Here is a 15,432-nt window from a genome sequence, read left to right on the forward strand (position 1 = left end):
AGCCCTGTGTAGCTCAGTGGATATGACATTTGCATACCACGGCTCTTGACCACACGAAGGAAGACTTGGTTTCGAGTCTAGTCGATTTCCTCGATTAGAGGAAGTTTTTCTAAGCCTTTTTTCGACCGGTTCCCGAGTTAGTCGATATCTTGTACGGGCAAGCGGGTTTTTCGTCCTATAAACTCAATAAAATCCACAGTAGAACCCACATTATTTCAGACATTAAATACGAGCGTTAGCGACCACGAGATGGCGGCACTTGTTCAGCTGTCTCTCTTCACTGCGTGCCGCTTAATTAGTGATAGTCTTGGGCCAGCTATCTCTGATTGGGTCCAGTGGAGATTGAACTGCCCACTCAGTCTCCAAAAGTTAGATAGGGCTAAAACGGTCTCGCCTACTCCCTATATACGGGAATAAAAAAAAAAAGCGTTAGCTGATTTGATATATATCAGTTTTCATGTTGGAAAAACCAAACAATGTTTCTACTAAATCAAATATTAACTAGTGTGCAATGAAATCAAAGCAAGAACTAAATGAACAGTAAAAATCAGTCAAAAAAAAAAAAGAAAAAAAAGATATTTATATATTTCTAGTTGTGCTTTCGATATCATTTTAATTCCACTGACGAAAAAAAAAAGCAGTCAGAGACCATAAAGAATGGAATATTGTTCCGCACATTATTATTATATTTCGATTTTCATGAGAAAATTGTATATAAACTTTAACGTGAAAAACTATTACAAACTTTTAAACTGAAATGAAGTAAATGAAACCAAAACTACATGAAACGTAACCGAAAGTAAAATTGACGAATTTGTTTAAAATGTTATAAAGAAAAAAGCATTCGTATTTAAATATGAAAAAAAAAAAAAAAGTATGCTGAAAGCAAGCAACTCTTTCTTTCTCTCTTCCAGAATATCCTGCTTTAGTTATTAGACACAATGTGGCGCTATGCTCTCACCTGAAATTCCAAATACAGTTCATTTACAATGCGTCGTTATGGAGTGAAAGTATGTTCTACTATCTCCGCCATTAATAGCACAATCGTACAACTGGCGAATTTAGACATACTTACTCTGTCTTGTACTTACTCTGTTATTATAAATGAATATGAATTTTCTTAGTTCCTATTTTTGACAAAACGTGGCGGTTCTGCATTCCCCTGGAAATTTCAAAATTTGCATATCATGTATTTACCTTTTAGAGATTCGATATTTCTATAAATCAAATTTTATGACCGACTACCGTATAACTATACCCTCGTAGGAGTACCTGTACATTCTCTACAGCGGTACATTCACTCACCTAGTACTCTATGTGAATGAAATAGCCATACGCATTAATAATCTTTACAGGGTTATGGAGTTAAGTTTTATTTATTTTGCTTCGAAAGAAATATAAGGAAGGCCCAATCCATATTTAATGTATATCGATTAATAACGAACATGCCTCAGAATGCAAAGGCGAACATAAAACCGATATACTGCAAAGAGAAAAGAATAACACTTTTTTTTTTTTTCGTTGTATAATCATGAGCATTGTCTGATAACAGAACAGTCACATTGCTGGTTATCGTATGCTGTCTATGGATAGTACGCTGAGTACACGGGAAGTGAAGGTACTTTTAGTTTTGGTTTCAAGTATTAGGCTATATCAGCCGCATACATCGATAAATTTCAGACTGCAGTGACTAGCTACTCTATTGTTGTGCACTTTGGTAAGTCGTCATTTTCGTTTCTTCAATTTTTTTTTTTTCTTGCAAAAAATTATATTTCAGATCGCAGTGACTAGCTACTCGACTGTTGTGCGCTTTGGTAAGTCGTCATTTTCGTTTCCTCAATTTTTTTTTTCTTGCAAAAAAATTATATGTGACATAATGGCAGAAACAGATATCATAATTTATACCGAAATTTAATCCACGCTTGAGGTACCTAGATTGTCTTCTGCATTGGCGTTATTGAAGGATATGTCACAAGATATTCAGTTACCCGACCGAGCGATGCGAGACTAAAATGAATGTTGTCAAGTTTTGTTGATGTAATGACAAAACATGGTATGGCATATACATCGGAGTAGGTAGAATTTTGCTAGAGTGAGCGGAGGTTTAGGCGGTTTTTTTTTTAAAAAAAGAATGTGTGTGTGTAAGCTTTTCAGTATGCGATCACGTGGTTGGTGTTTTCACATTGCTATTAAAGTTTGAATCCAACTGCGCCATAAATATTTGTAAAATTATTCTAGTAGTAGCAGCCATTCATAATACCACCAACTTGGATGCCTGAGATGATATCAAAAAAAAAAAAAATGATCATTTTGGTTTCTAGAAGCAAGACACATAAATATGTACTAACTATCAAGATCTGTCACGTATAGATATACCATCATTCTTGATATTGGGATATATTCATATCCATTGACCCTTCCCACTTCTCCCATAGTCCATGCTGATATTGATCACTCTTATTAGTGCACATATGGTGCATGCAGATTTTGCCTACTCAATTTTTCTATAATTTGTGAGTAATATTGGCAAGGGATCTTGCTGTGGAACCAGAGTGGCAGAATTCATATTGGTTGTCACTGATAAGTAGGCTTCACTGACTAGTAGGCTTCAATGTGTCAAAGAAGTTGATTTTTGATGACTTTCTCTGCTATTTTTGAGAGAAAAGAGGTAAAGTTCATTGGAATGATAATTGGATGGCTGGCTTTTATCTTCTTTCCTAGGGATTGGCTGAATATAGGTTTATTTCCTTGCTGCTCCTGTTATAAGGAGCACACTTGTAAATAGAGATATCGAAGAGTACTGCTGTTCGATCACATCATATAGGGACCATTTGTGCAAAGATTAGTCAGCTGGTTTCCATTGTGATGAGTTGAGGGATCCAGAGACAAGTGACTAAGGCAACATGAATACTTTTGGATGTTGGCAGATGTTAAGGAAATCTAATAAATGTCAACAGTAGCACAGTTTTCAGTCTCATTAGCCTCTTTAATTATTTTAAAATTATCATTGGCATTAAGGGATTGTATAGACCCAGCCTTTTGCCTAAAATTAATAATAGAAAAAAGAAGAGAATACAATTTAGAAACACATATTGCATTTATTAACTTTGAAAAAGCATTTGACGAAGTTAAAAGAAACATTTTATTTAACATATTAAAAGAAAGACAAATACCAAATAATATCCTAAAAGTATATAATTTCATATATAATTTCATATATACTATCATAAGTATATATGAAAATAATCAAATACAAATAAGATTAAATCATGAGCTATCATGTACGAGAGAGCTACACCAAGGGGTCCGACAGGGATGTCCCCTCTCAGCAACTCTTTTTAATATTTACCTAAATGAAATAATAAATAAAATGGAATAAAAATTTCGATCAAGGTATTAAACTTTCTCCTACTGTGAACTTAAACACTCCTTTTTACCGATGACCAAATAATAATTATAAATTCTGAAAATAACTTACAGAAAGCTATTTTAGATCTAAATGAGATAGCCAAAGATAATGGTATGATAATATCAACAGAAAAATCAAAAACTATGGCCTCTAAAGGGCAAGATCCAGCAAGAACTAAGATAGTAATAGATAACAAGATCTTAGAATAGGTGAATTCATTTAACTACCTAGGATGTGTGATCACATATGAAAACGAAAAAGATATAAACGTAAAAATTGCAAAATATTTAAAAATAACAGGTGTAACTAATTCTATATTTAAACCAAACCTAGTTCAAAAACAAACTAGACTAAAAGTATACAATACATTAGCCCTACCAGTCTTATTGTATGGAAGTGAAACCTAGACAATAAAACAAAAAAACAAACAAAGATTAACAACAGCAGAAATGAAGTTTATGAGAACATCTGCAAAGTATACCCTATTTGATCACAAAAGAAACAAAGAAATTATGAAAGAATTAAACCAAGAACCAGTAATAGAAAAAATTGAAAAACATAAATGGATGGAGCACGTTCAAAGAATGAAAACAGAAAGATTACCAAAACAAGCCTTAAAGTACAAGCCATTAGGAAAAAGAAAACCAGGACATCCTCTTAAATGATTCAACGATGACTTCTAAGGCCTAAATCCTTGATATGCATGATGATGATTAAGAGATTGTAAATGTATTCCCAGTAGTACACATGGCAAGCAGTTTATGTGTAAAATGCTACAGATTATGTATACAAAGATGTACAGAAGTAAATACAGTGCATAAGCATGCAAAAGGAGAAAGGCATGATGAATGAGGTGCATGCCATAATTTTTTTATCTTTGCTTAAGAAAAACTAGTACAGATATGCAGAGTCTTTGAATAGGAAGAAGAGTATGATCAAGACATTGGTGCAGGGTTCTTACCAGATGAATATGCAGATTCATGCAATAAGCCATTCCTGGAAGTTGTATAAGGCTGTGAAGATGGGAATGTGGGAGGGTAAGGAGAGAGTTTTGCATGGAGACTAGACTCTGTGATAAGAGTAGTGCTTGAGGAAAGCAAGAAATTTTAAGATGAAATATCTAGTTATTTTCTGATGATGCAAAGCTAGGGTAAAGTGATAGTTAATGAAGATGGTATAGAGATCTCGCAGAATGATTTACATTAACTGTATGAACAAAGGATAGCATTTATCAGTTTAATGTGGCAAAGTGTAAGATCATGCACTTTGAGATGAGGTCACAAGCTGCATAACACTGTTGGAACTGAACTGCATTGCAGGAAATTGATGATGCTGGGGATTTGGAGATAATTATTGATTAGGAGTTGAATTTTAGAAGACACATTGTAAAGGTGACTTAAATAGCTGATCACATTACCTACACTGAAGGACAAACTGGCAGGCAGGGATTGTGGGAGGGGATATTATTCCTCTTTATAAACTTCAGGTAGGCTACATTTTTGCTACTGCACACAGACCTGTATTCCTTGGTCAGGAGGAAATTGGAGAGATAAGTGACTAAGATTTTGACGAGGTTGTGGAATGCTTCTTATCAGGAAGGATGGATGTAGGTTACATTCTAGTGCACGTGTATAAATGTGTATGTATATATATCATAACAAAAATTCATATATATATATATATATATATATATATATATATATATATATATGATTTTTTTGTCCCACGTGCAAACTTGCTAGACGTTTAGCTAAACTATTAGCTACTCTCACAAACAATTCTCCCTCCTTTGTTAAAAATTCTGCCCACCTAAAAAGCATTTTAGAAAACCATACCTTAAAAAGTTCAGATATAATGGTGAGTTTGATATCACCTCACTATTCACAAATGCACCATTAATTGAAACCCTTGATTTACTAAAGTCACACTTTCCCTCTGATATATTTGAACTATTTAAATTCACAGTACATGCAGGTTATTTTACATGGAAAGGGAAAATATCATATTTACTCGAACATAACTAACACCCCTGATTTTACTTTATGAAAAAATAAATTAAAAAGTTCCACATATACCTCACACATGAAAAAAGGTTAAAATTTTAAGAAATAGATAGCAAATGTTATGGCAATTTCAGATATTTTGGAATTTGGTTGACGAGAATCAGCATTTCAACTCAACAATTATTGACTTGTCTTTGTTGGTGAGTCATGTGATCTTTTGTTAATAATGCACCAGTCATATGCAAGATTGGAAGTAGCAATAGTGTATAGTAGATTCTTAGTAAGTCATACCCATTTTCAATTTTTTTAAATTTTTATTAAATCATGGTGATCTTAGTGTCCTGTCGCAGATGTTAAGGAATACTTTTTGCCAGCCTGGTTGGCCGAGTGGTTAGCGTATCCTCTCTCCAGCCAAAAGGCTGCAGGTTCGAATCCTGCCGTGGGCATGGATGTTTGTGATTCTGTGAAAGTACTAATGGTGGTAGTCGGCAGTAAATGGTGTTGGTGTTATATGATAAAGGTTGGTGGAGTTGTAGAGTAGATGCCCTCCTTCGATGAGTCTTTGGACTCCCTGAAGATGTGATGTAATAATAATAATAATCTTATGATTCCGAAATGATAAAAGGACAAGAAATAATGAAACTGTTTGTTTTAATTTAATTACAGAAGCACTGTTGCTAAAGATTCAAATATATTCACGTAAATAACGTTGGACAAAGGAGAACAATTACTCCACTTCTGTAAAGCAAACGATCTAATGATTACAAACACATTGTTCTATCAAAGCCCTAATAATAAATATACATGGACATTCCCCAGATGGTAATATAAAGAACTGCATAGACTATATCATCATAAACAAACAATGGAAAAGATCAGTAAATAATGTACGAACATTAAGAAGTTTTGATTTCGACACTGACCATGAAATATTAACTGCCAAAGTGATAAAATTCAACAGGAAAAACAATAGCAGAAAAGAAGAAAACATCAACCTATCAAAACTAAAAGATAGCTCAAGCAAAAGTAGATTTTTAGAACTGATGTGCTTGAAATTAAAACCCTCCATCCATCTTCCAGAACAGCAGAAAATACTGGGAAGAAGGGAAAGAAACAGTGTTATCATTTGCAAAAGACACTCTAGGTACCAAACCCAAAATAAACAAACAGTGGATAACCCAAGAAATCGTACCTACAATAGAAGAGAAAAAAGAGGCCAAGATACTTGTAAACCAACAAAACAATGAAGAGAATAGAGAAAAATACAGAGCACTAAAAATAAAGTTGATAACTTCTGCAAAGAAGCCAAAGAAAATTGGTTAGAAGAAAAAGCTAAGAAATGCCAAGAAGCATACCAACAAAACAACCTAAAAGTCTTCCATGATACTGTAAGAGAAATTACAAAGGAATTCTCAGCAAAAGCAGTAACAATGATAAACAACAAGATGACTGAAATCAGGGATATTGAAGATATAAGAAAAATCTGATCAAACCATTTTAAGACTATCTTCCACCAAGGAAACAAAACTACAATGCCAACAATAGAAGAAAATAACGACCACCCAAAAATTTTACAAGTTAAATATGCAATAAAACAGATGAAAAACAATAAAGCACCAGGCATTGATACTATCCCTACTGAACTGTGGTCATATGGAGGCAGCATATCAATAGAATATTTAATAACCCTATTCAATAAAATACTATAAACAGGAGAGATCCCAGATGACTGGGGAACTGGAAAGATCATCTCAATATACAAGAAAGGAGACAAAAGAGACTGCAGAAATTACAGGCCAATCAATTTACTCCCTCACACCTATAAAATATTCATAAGAATTATACAAAATAGATTAAAAAAAAACCTATGAAGAAATGATAGGCATAGAACAAGCTGGTTTCTGAGGAAACTATTCAACAATAGACCAAATTTTCATTTGCACCAACTAGCAGAGTTCAGCTGGGAAGACCATAAAGAACTATATTGTTGTTTTGTGGAGTTTAAACAAGCTTTCGATAGCATCAACAGAGAAATCCTTTTTAAAATTCTACTAGAAAAAGCAATAGACAAATATATAATACAGTTTCTGATAAAATATTACTCTAAGACAAATGCAATAATTAAAAAAGGACACACTCATTAATATCAAATATGCAGATGATCTCGTCCTTATTGCAAGAACCCCCAAATGAACTACAGAAGTTGATAAACAAGCTAAATGAAACCTGTAAAACATATGACATGACAATAAATATACAAAAGACAAAAGTGATGAAAATAGGGGGGAACAGAACTACCATCTCAGCCACCCTAAACGGAGAACAAGTAGACAACTTCATATATCTTGGATCAAAACTAACAGAAACAATAGATGAACTCAAAACAATCAAACACAGAATAGCGATAGGATGGACCACCATGGGAAAATTACAGAAAATCTGGAAAACAAACAAGATATCTAAGCAAACCAAAATCAAATTATATGAAGCAATAATTATACCAACAGTCATCTATGGAGCAAGTGTGGACAGTTAAGAAAAGAGAGGAGAAAAAACTGCTGGTGGTTGAAATGAAATGCTTAATAAAAATAAATAGAACCAGTTGGATAGTAAAGAAAACAAACAGCAGTCAGACAAGAATTATTGTAAAAAGACAATAATAGAATAAATTAGAAAACAACAACTGAGATGGTTTGGCCACACTGTACGCATGGATGCAGACAGATTTCCTGACGTCCTAATCAATACTTTTCCAACTGAAAAAAGAAGACCCGGAAGAGCAAGAATTACCTGGCTGAAATTAATAAAGAACATCTCGGGATGCAGAACATATGAGGAACTTTTTCAAACAGCAAGGAATAGAGAAGACTGGAAGATCCTGCTCGAGAGAAGACTCAACCCGTCTTAGATGGAAGAGAAGAAGAAGAAGAAATAACGTTGATAATTAATCCAAATAAAAATAAATAATTTATTTATAAAATCAATTATAATGAATACTGAGGATTTAATTATAAATGTTAATTTAGTTTTTACCTGAAACACTTTAGTTGCTGAAAATCCCCATATATATCTTGCACCACAATTTTTTAACTTTAATTTTTGAGAAAAAAGTTAGTTATATTCGAGTAAATACAGTATACAAACAATTAGATGGGACAGCAGTGTTCTCTCCCCCCCCTCCCCAGCCAACTTCTACATGAAACACTTAGAAAATCTAGCTATCAGTACAGCCACTCTCAAACCAAGGCTTTGGCTATGCTATGTTGATGATGTGCTATTTGGCCACATGGCCCAGACACATGAATACATTCTTAGCACATTTAAATAGCCAACACCAAAAAAAACCACTTTACAATGGAACTGGAAACTAATAACTGTTGTGCTACCTGGATACACTAATCACACATCTTCCAGATGGTTCTTTATCATTTTTGGTTTATAGAAAGCTCACACATACACAGAGATAATTACACAATCACCCATGTCAACAGTATGGTATCCTAAAAACACTAACCCACAGAGCTAGAGCAATTTGTTCCAGTGACAATGCTCTCACTGCTGAACTCACTAACTTATGTCACACCTTCTTAGCCAATGGCTATAATCGCCATAAGATAGACAGAATACTAAATTCTCCCCAGAAATTTCCCCCAACTGTCTACCACAGAAGACTACAACAAAACTAATAGCCTTGGTAATTGACTAACTTTTTATAATAGTGATAGTGAGTTGGATAAAACAACACTGATAGATTTTGCAAAGGCACGTGACAGAATACCATATAGGACTCTATGGTATTATGGAAATTGGAGCAAATGGGCATGGGTACAAAACTACTGGTATGGATATGAAGTGGTTGATGGACAGATACCAAATAGTAATATCTGAAAGAGCAGAATCCTGAAGAAAGCAGGTGATTAGCAGTGTGCTTGGGTTACTGCTGTTTAATTTGTACAGAAATGATATGGGGAATGAGTTGAAGTGAAATTGTCAGTTGTTTGTCGAGGATGCAAAATTGAGTTGTGTAATAGTTAATTAAGTTGATGTAAAAAGCTTGCAAGAAGATTTAAATAGGCTGATAGCATGTGTAAAAGATAACCAGCACCATTTTAATGTGGAAAAGTCTAAAGTGGTACAGCATGTTATCGTTTCATTTTGGAATGAAAAAGATAAGTTTTGACAGAACTTGGCTTCATGAAATTGATGAGACTAGGGATTTAGAGTTCAAGTTCAGAGGATGCATTGCTAATATGGCCAAGAGAGCTCATAGGATTACTTGGTTATTAAATAATATACTAACAGGAAGAGATAAGGAAATTATTATTCCGCTTTATAATGCCTTGATATGGCATTATAAACCATTAACATCATTTTTAGTTATGCTCTTGGAATGACTCTTGTGCTTTGTATTGAAGAAATCGTCCATGTCCTAAAATTCTTTTATCAACTAGCGCCTCCGTAGCAATTGGAAGAACAATGGTACATTGCGCCCTTCGATTCTCGTCATGACGGGAGGAATCTTTATATGGACTTTTTCAATCGAAGGTGAGTTAGCTGATCTCATCTGGAGGTAGCAGGGTTTTTCCCCCCGGAAACTCGGGTTTTTCATCCCGCATACACACGAATCGGCCCTTCAGAACACACGCAATTTGCAGACATGGAATACTAGTTGTGGTGGTGGGCTGTGGATGACATTATTGTGGATGATTGGTAGTAGAGGTTTGGTGTAGTGGTGGAGAGAGAGAGAGAGTTGTACAGTAGGTGTCCTCCTCCTGCGATGAGTCTTTGGACTCCTTGGAGGTGCCATGAATAATAATAATAATAATTTTCTTCTTAACTGCTTAATCCATTCACCATGATTTGTAGACTACATTCCCTTAATCTTCTTCATTAACATTTTTACATTCTCAATCTCATATATTTCATTTGTGGGTCAACTGAAAAGAAATGAGTGGTATTTTATTATTATTCAGAACCTCCTTTGGAATCATAAGACTCATTGTGGGAAGCCCACTTCAGATAACACAGTTTATCATACCAGTCCTTAAACTCATTTATCTTCATGTTCACCACCCATGGTGAATGGAATGACTCTTGTGCAATGAATTCCATAAGGCAATGGATTCCACAGTCTAACTACCTTCAGTGTATAAAAGCCATCTCTTATATCCTCCTACTTACTGCCTTCTTTCACAACTTATAGTGTAGATGGTCTCCTTCTTGCCCTGGTTCTTTCCCCATGCTCACCTATGAAAATTGTCTTCAGTATGAATCCTTTAAATACTGCTGAAAACTTGTGATGATTTTTTGCGTGCTTACATGCAAACTGCACTGTACTCTCAGTCTATCAATCCTCATAACTAACATTGGAAAGGCATGAAATCATGTTTGTTATCTGTCTAAGTATTTTCTCCAAGGTTAATCTGTCCTCTTCAAATCCCATGGTCAGATCTGATCCACAATACAGGCATACACCAATCATGCAACACATTAGGGTATAGGCCATCATTGTATAGTGAGTCACTGCCCCCCCCCCTCCACTTGTAGATTCATAATTGCAGTTCACAAGGGGAAAGGCATATACTAGCATTTTTTTTAAATTTTATTTTGCAAAGCCATTTGTTAGGGTGACATAGTTACCTGCAGGACGGTTGATTAGAGATATTCAGTTATTTGAAAATGTGAAGCTTGGAAAGGTTATTAGTAATAATGATGTGGTAGTGCTTCTTGAGGATTTGGATAACTTGGGCAGATGGAAAAATGCATGAGGATATCATTATAATGCAACTAAATATAAAGGTAGAAATTTAGGATTCACCACTGAGAGGTGGCATACTCTCATTGGTGGAGGAGGAAAGGAATGAGGATTGCTGCAATATTAAGGACTTTGACAAGTAGAGATAACAGAGTAGCAATTCCATTGTATAAAGCCTTGATCAGACCTCATCTGGATTACAGTAATATCCCATCCTACAATGCTTCACTTTGCAACAATATGATTATACAACATTTTAATAACGTTTTTAAACAGTCATATATGCATATAAATGACATAAATAAAGCATCTATTCATATCACATGAAATATTTAGAATAATTTTTGTAAATGAAACACACCAGCCAGTTTGGTCATAAATCTATACCATTAAAAGTTTTATGATTGTCACATTTATGGATAATGTTGTATTGACTAATGTAGCACTTTTCACTTCAGTTAGAACTTTTATCTTTTGTTTTTAACAACTGTAACAACAGTAGTAGAGGTAAGTGTAGCTGCCTACTTCTCTACAATTTTCTGATAATCATCAGAAAATTTCACTGGAAGCAACATCACCCTTACTTTGAACATTATTACTGTGAATTATGAACAGTTTATAACAATAAAATAATAGTTATAAACTGTTACCAAAACACAAAGAGATATAGCAAGCAACAACATCGTAAACAAAGAGCTCGCGAAACTGCTCGCCAGTTGAGTCACGGGAGCGATATGTCACTAGTGTGAATGCAGCATTATAAAAATGGGCATTGGTCATAACTGGAAAAAAAAATGTCATGTGCATATGAATTCAGTGGTAGGGACTGATGGAATATCAGCACATGTGCTAAAAGAGTGTTCAGCTGAACTGGTCATTCCTTTGACTAGGCTGTTTAATATGAGTCTCAGAACAGGGAAGATTCCGCAGGAATGTATGGTAATTCCATTGCACAAGGGTGGTGCAAAGACCAATGTATCCAACTATCGACCAATTAGTATCTCAGGAATGATGGTGAAGGTTTTGAAAAAATTGGTTAGGGCTCGTATTCAGAAATGAGTTGACAGTGAATCTCTACTTTCCAATGAACAACATGGGTTTACTAAGGGAAGGTCATGTTTTAATAACTTGCTCACATTCTATAACAATGCTACCATTGAACTAGACAAGAATGGATACGCCATGATACTTTTGGATTTTGCTAAGGCTTTTGACAGAATACAGCATGGTGGAAGTTTGATAAATTGGAGAAAATGGGTTTGGTTTATACAATATTAGCATGGATAAGAGGATGGCTGACTGACATATCAAAAAGTGATATACAGGGGTATCTGAGTCTGCAAGGTTTAAGGTAACAAGTGGTGTACCACAGTGCTTGGTCCACTGTTATTCAATCTATATATACATTAATGATATTGAAAAGGATTTGACAAGCAACATACGGCTATTTGCTGATGATGCAAAGATAGGTAAGGTAATCAGGAATGTTGCTGATATGCATACTTGCAGAATGATTTGAATAGGCTGGAATTGTGGGCATGGGAAAATGGATGCCAGTAAAGTCATTCACTTCGGCGTGATTAGATATCCAATGTCGTATTATATTGGTAGGATTAGGCTAGAAGAAACTGATGAGGCTAGGGATCTTGGGTGTTAACAGATAGGAAGTTGAAGTTCAGTTGCATTATATCAAAGATTGCAAATACAACTCAAAAGATAATTATTATTATTATTCCGGGCAACTCCAAGGAGTCTACAGAGTCATCGAGGGAGGCCCTAACATCATGTCAAGAACAATTATTCGACATTCACACAGTATCTATCATACCTCGCCTTGAACTCATTCACGGTTGTAGCACCCACAACAGATTCTGGCAGCTATATTAGAGCTAAATAAAAAACTTAGCTCTAACACCCCTGCTAACCACATTCTTGCCCAGCTTCCATGTATGGCCCCTAGTCCTTCCACCACCAGTCCTATTCTCAAAAATATCTTCTGGATTAATCTTATAGAAACCCTTCAGTAATTTGAATGTCTCAATCATATCACCCCTTTTCTGCCTATCGACCAATTTTTGCAACCCACAAATCTTCAACCTGTTCTCATAAGGTTCATTCCACAGACCTGCTATCATCTTGGTCGTTCATCTCTGGATCTTCTCCACCTCCTCCCCATCAAGAAGAAACCTTGGCATCCATATCTGGGCACAGTAGTCTAGATGGGTTCTTATCACGGCTCGATATAGAGGAACAATAATTTGTTTGTCTCTGCTTGTTAAAGTATTTTTCAGAAGCCAAGTGATTTGATGAGCTGATTTAGCTACTGTTGCAATTTGCCCCTAAACTTCAATTCCCTATCCACCAACTCTCCCAAATCTCTGGCCTCATCAATCTCCTGGAGTACAGTTCCATATACTGCTGCTATTCTTTTCACCCCAAAATGCGTAACCTTACACTTTGCCACATTAAATTGACATCCATTTTCCCTAGCCCAGTCCTCCAAACTATCCAAATCATCCTTAAAATTTTGACATCCTGTGCACACACAATTGCTCTACCCAACTTTGCATCATCAGCAAGCAAGTGGACACTTCCTCTCAGATCCTTTCCTATATCATTGATGAACAAATTGAAAAGTAGTGGTCCAAGAACAGAGCCCTGCGGCACACCACTAGTCACAAGCCGTCTTTTGGACTCAACTCCTGAATAAACCACTCTCTGGTATCTCTCCCTTCTATCCATCTCACCAACCCTATATCCATCCCCATCTGCTCCAGTTTACTGATTAGAGTTCCATGTGGTATCCTGTCAAAGGCCTTTGCAAGGTACAGTAGAATCACTGTAAACCCATTACCCTTATCTAGTTCAGCCATCACCGTGTTATAAAATGTGAGCAAGTTACTGAGGCATGATCTATCCTTTACAAAACCATGTTGTCCCCCATACAATATCCCATTTTCATCTATCCAATCCTGTATTCTTTTCTTGACTAATTTCTCCAAGACCCTTGACAACGATTCCTGATATGCTAATCAGTCGGTAATTTACAACAGCAGTCTTGGAACCTCCTTTATGCAGTGGAACTATTTTCCTCTCTTTCCACCCCCTCGGAACTCACCCAGTCCCGAGACTCAAATTAAACAAAATGGTCAAGGGTACTGACAATTCTTTAGCCGCTTCACATATGACACGAGCTGGTATACCATCGAATCCCACAGATGTATTGACATTGAGGTTATGCAATAGACTACTCACCTCCACTTCATTCACCACAATTCCCGTATAATCTATTGGTTCATTCATTTCTGCAATGTTACCACCTGGATGATATATTCTTGCAAAGTGCTCACTCAGTAACTCAACTATATCAACTGATTCAGTTACCTCCCTACCATCGGCATTCTTTAAAATCATTCTGCCATATACATTTTTTATTTTACTTGCAACATATTGAAAAAACTGTTTAGGATTCTCTTTAACCTGCATGGCCAATGTTCTTTCGTAATCCTTTTTTGCTTTTCTTACCACACTCGTTACCCTTCTGGCCTGCGCTTTATACAGTTCATGTGCCTGCCGGTAACCTTTCTCCTTAAATTCCCCATATAGTTGTTTCTTTTTTTTTTTTTTTTTTCCAGCTCAAGCTGAATGGTGTTATTCATCCATTTAACCCCTACTTGATTTATTATTCGGACTCTAGGTATACAGTCAGCCATTGCTTCATGCAAACACTTCTTAACTGCCTCCCATGCACTATCAACTTCTAGCCCTTGCAGTTGTACATGCCATGGCACTAAACTAATCAAACTCCTAAGCTTGTCATACTTACCAGCCCGATAATTCCACATGTACCCTGTCTTAATTGTAAATTCCACACCTTTAGCCACCTCCCAAGTCAAGCCCCTATGATCACTCTCACCAATTGGTGGCAATGTGGTCATATTTGTTACAGCCAAATCCTCAGATGCAATTACTAGGTCAAGCACTCTCTGACCACTAGTATTTTCCATTACATGCTGTTGCAGATAGTTATCCCTTAATAACTGCATAAAATCCAATTCCTTCCTCCAGGTGTCCTCTCCTTACTCCAATCTATGCGGCCATAGTTGAAATCTCCCATAATAATTACCCTCCTTCCACTCATTTCTTCTATTTGCTTGTGCATACTATCTCCACCATCTTTTCCATCATCTGGTCTATAGCAGCACCCAATTGTGTATTTTGTTCTGCTAGCCACAATCTCACACCAAATGGCCTCAAATGTGCTC

At 35.8% G+C, this 15,432-nt stretch overlaps 1 protein-coding gene across 1 annotated transcript in view; it reads left to right on the top strand.

Moving 5' to 3' along the window:
- Positions 1-1,010: 1,010 nt before the first annotated feature.
- Positions 1,011-15,432, top strand: part of LOC150106121 (uncharacterized) — a 106,436-nt gene continuing 92,014 nt past the window's right edge. The window contains exon 1 of the mRNA XM_090393867.1: positions 1,011-1,717. The gene's annotated coding sequence lies outside the window, so the exon portion shown is untranslated. The remainder of the gene's footprint in view (positions 1,718-15,432) is intronic.

The sequence above is a fragment of the Typopeltis vanoorti genome, chromosome 6, assembly GCF_054136105.1.
Source record: "Typopeltis vanoorti isolate ZY-2024b chromosome 6, IOZ_Tvanoo_1.0, whole genome shotgun sequence".
Classification (NCBI taxonomy): domain Eukaryota; kingdom Metazoa; phylum Arthropoda; class Arachnida; order Uropygi; family Thelyphonidae; genus Typopeltis; species Typopeltis vanoorti.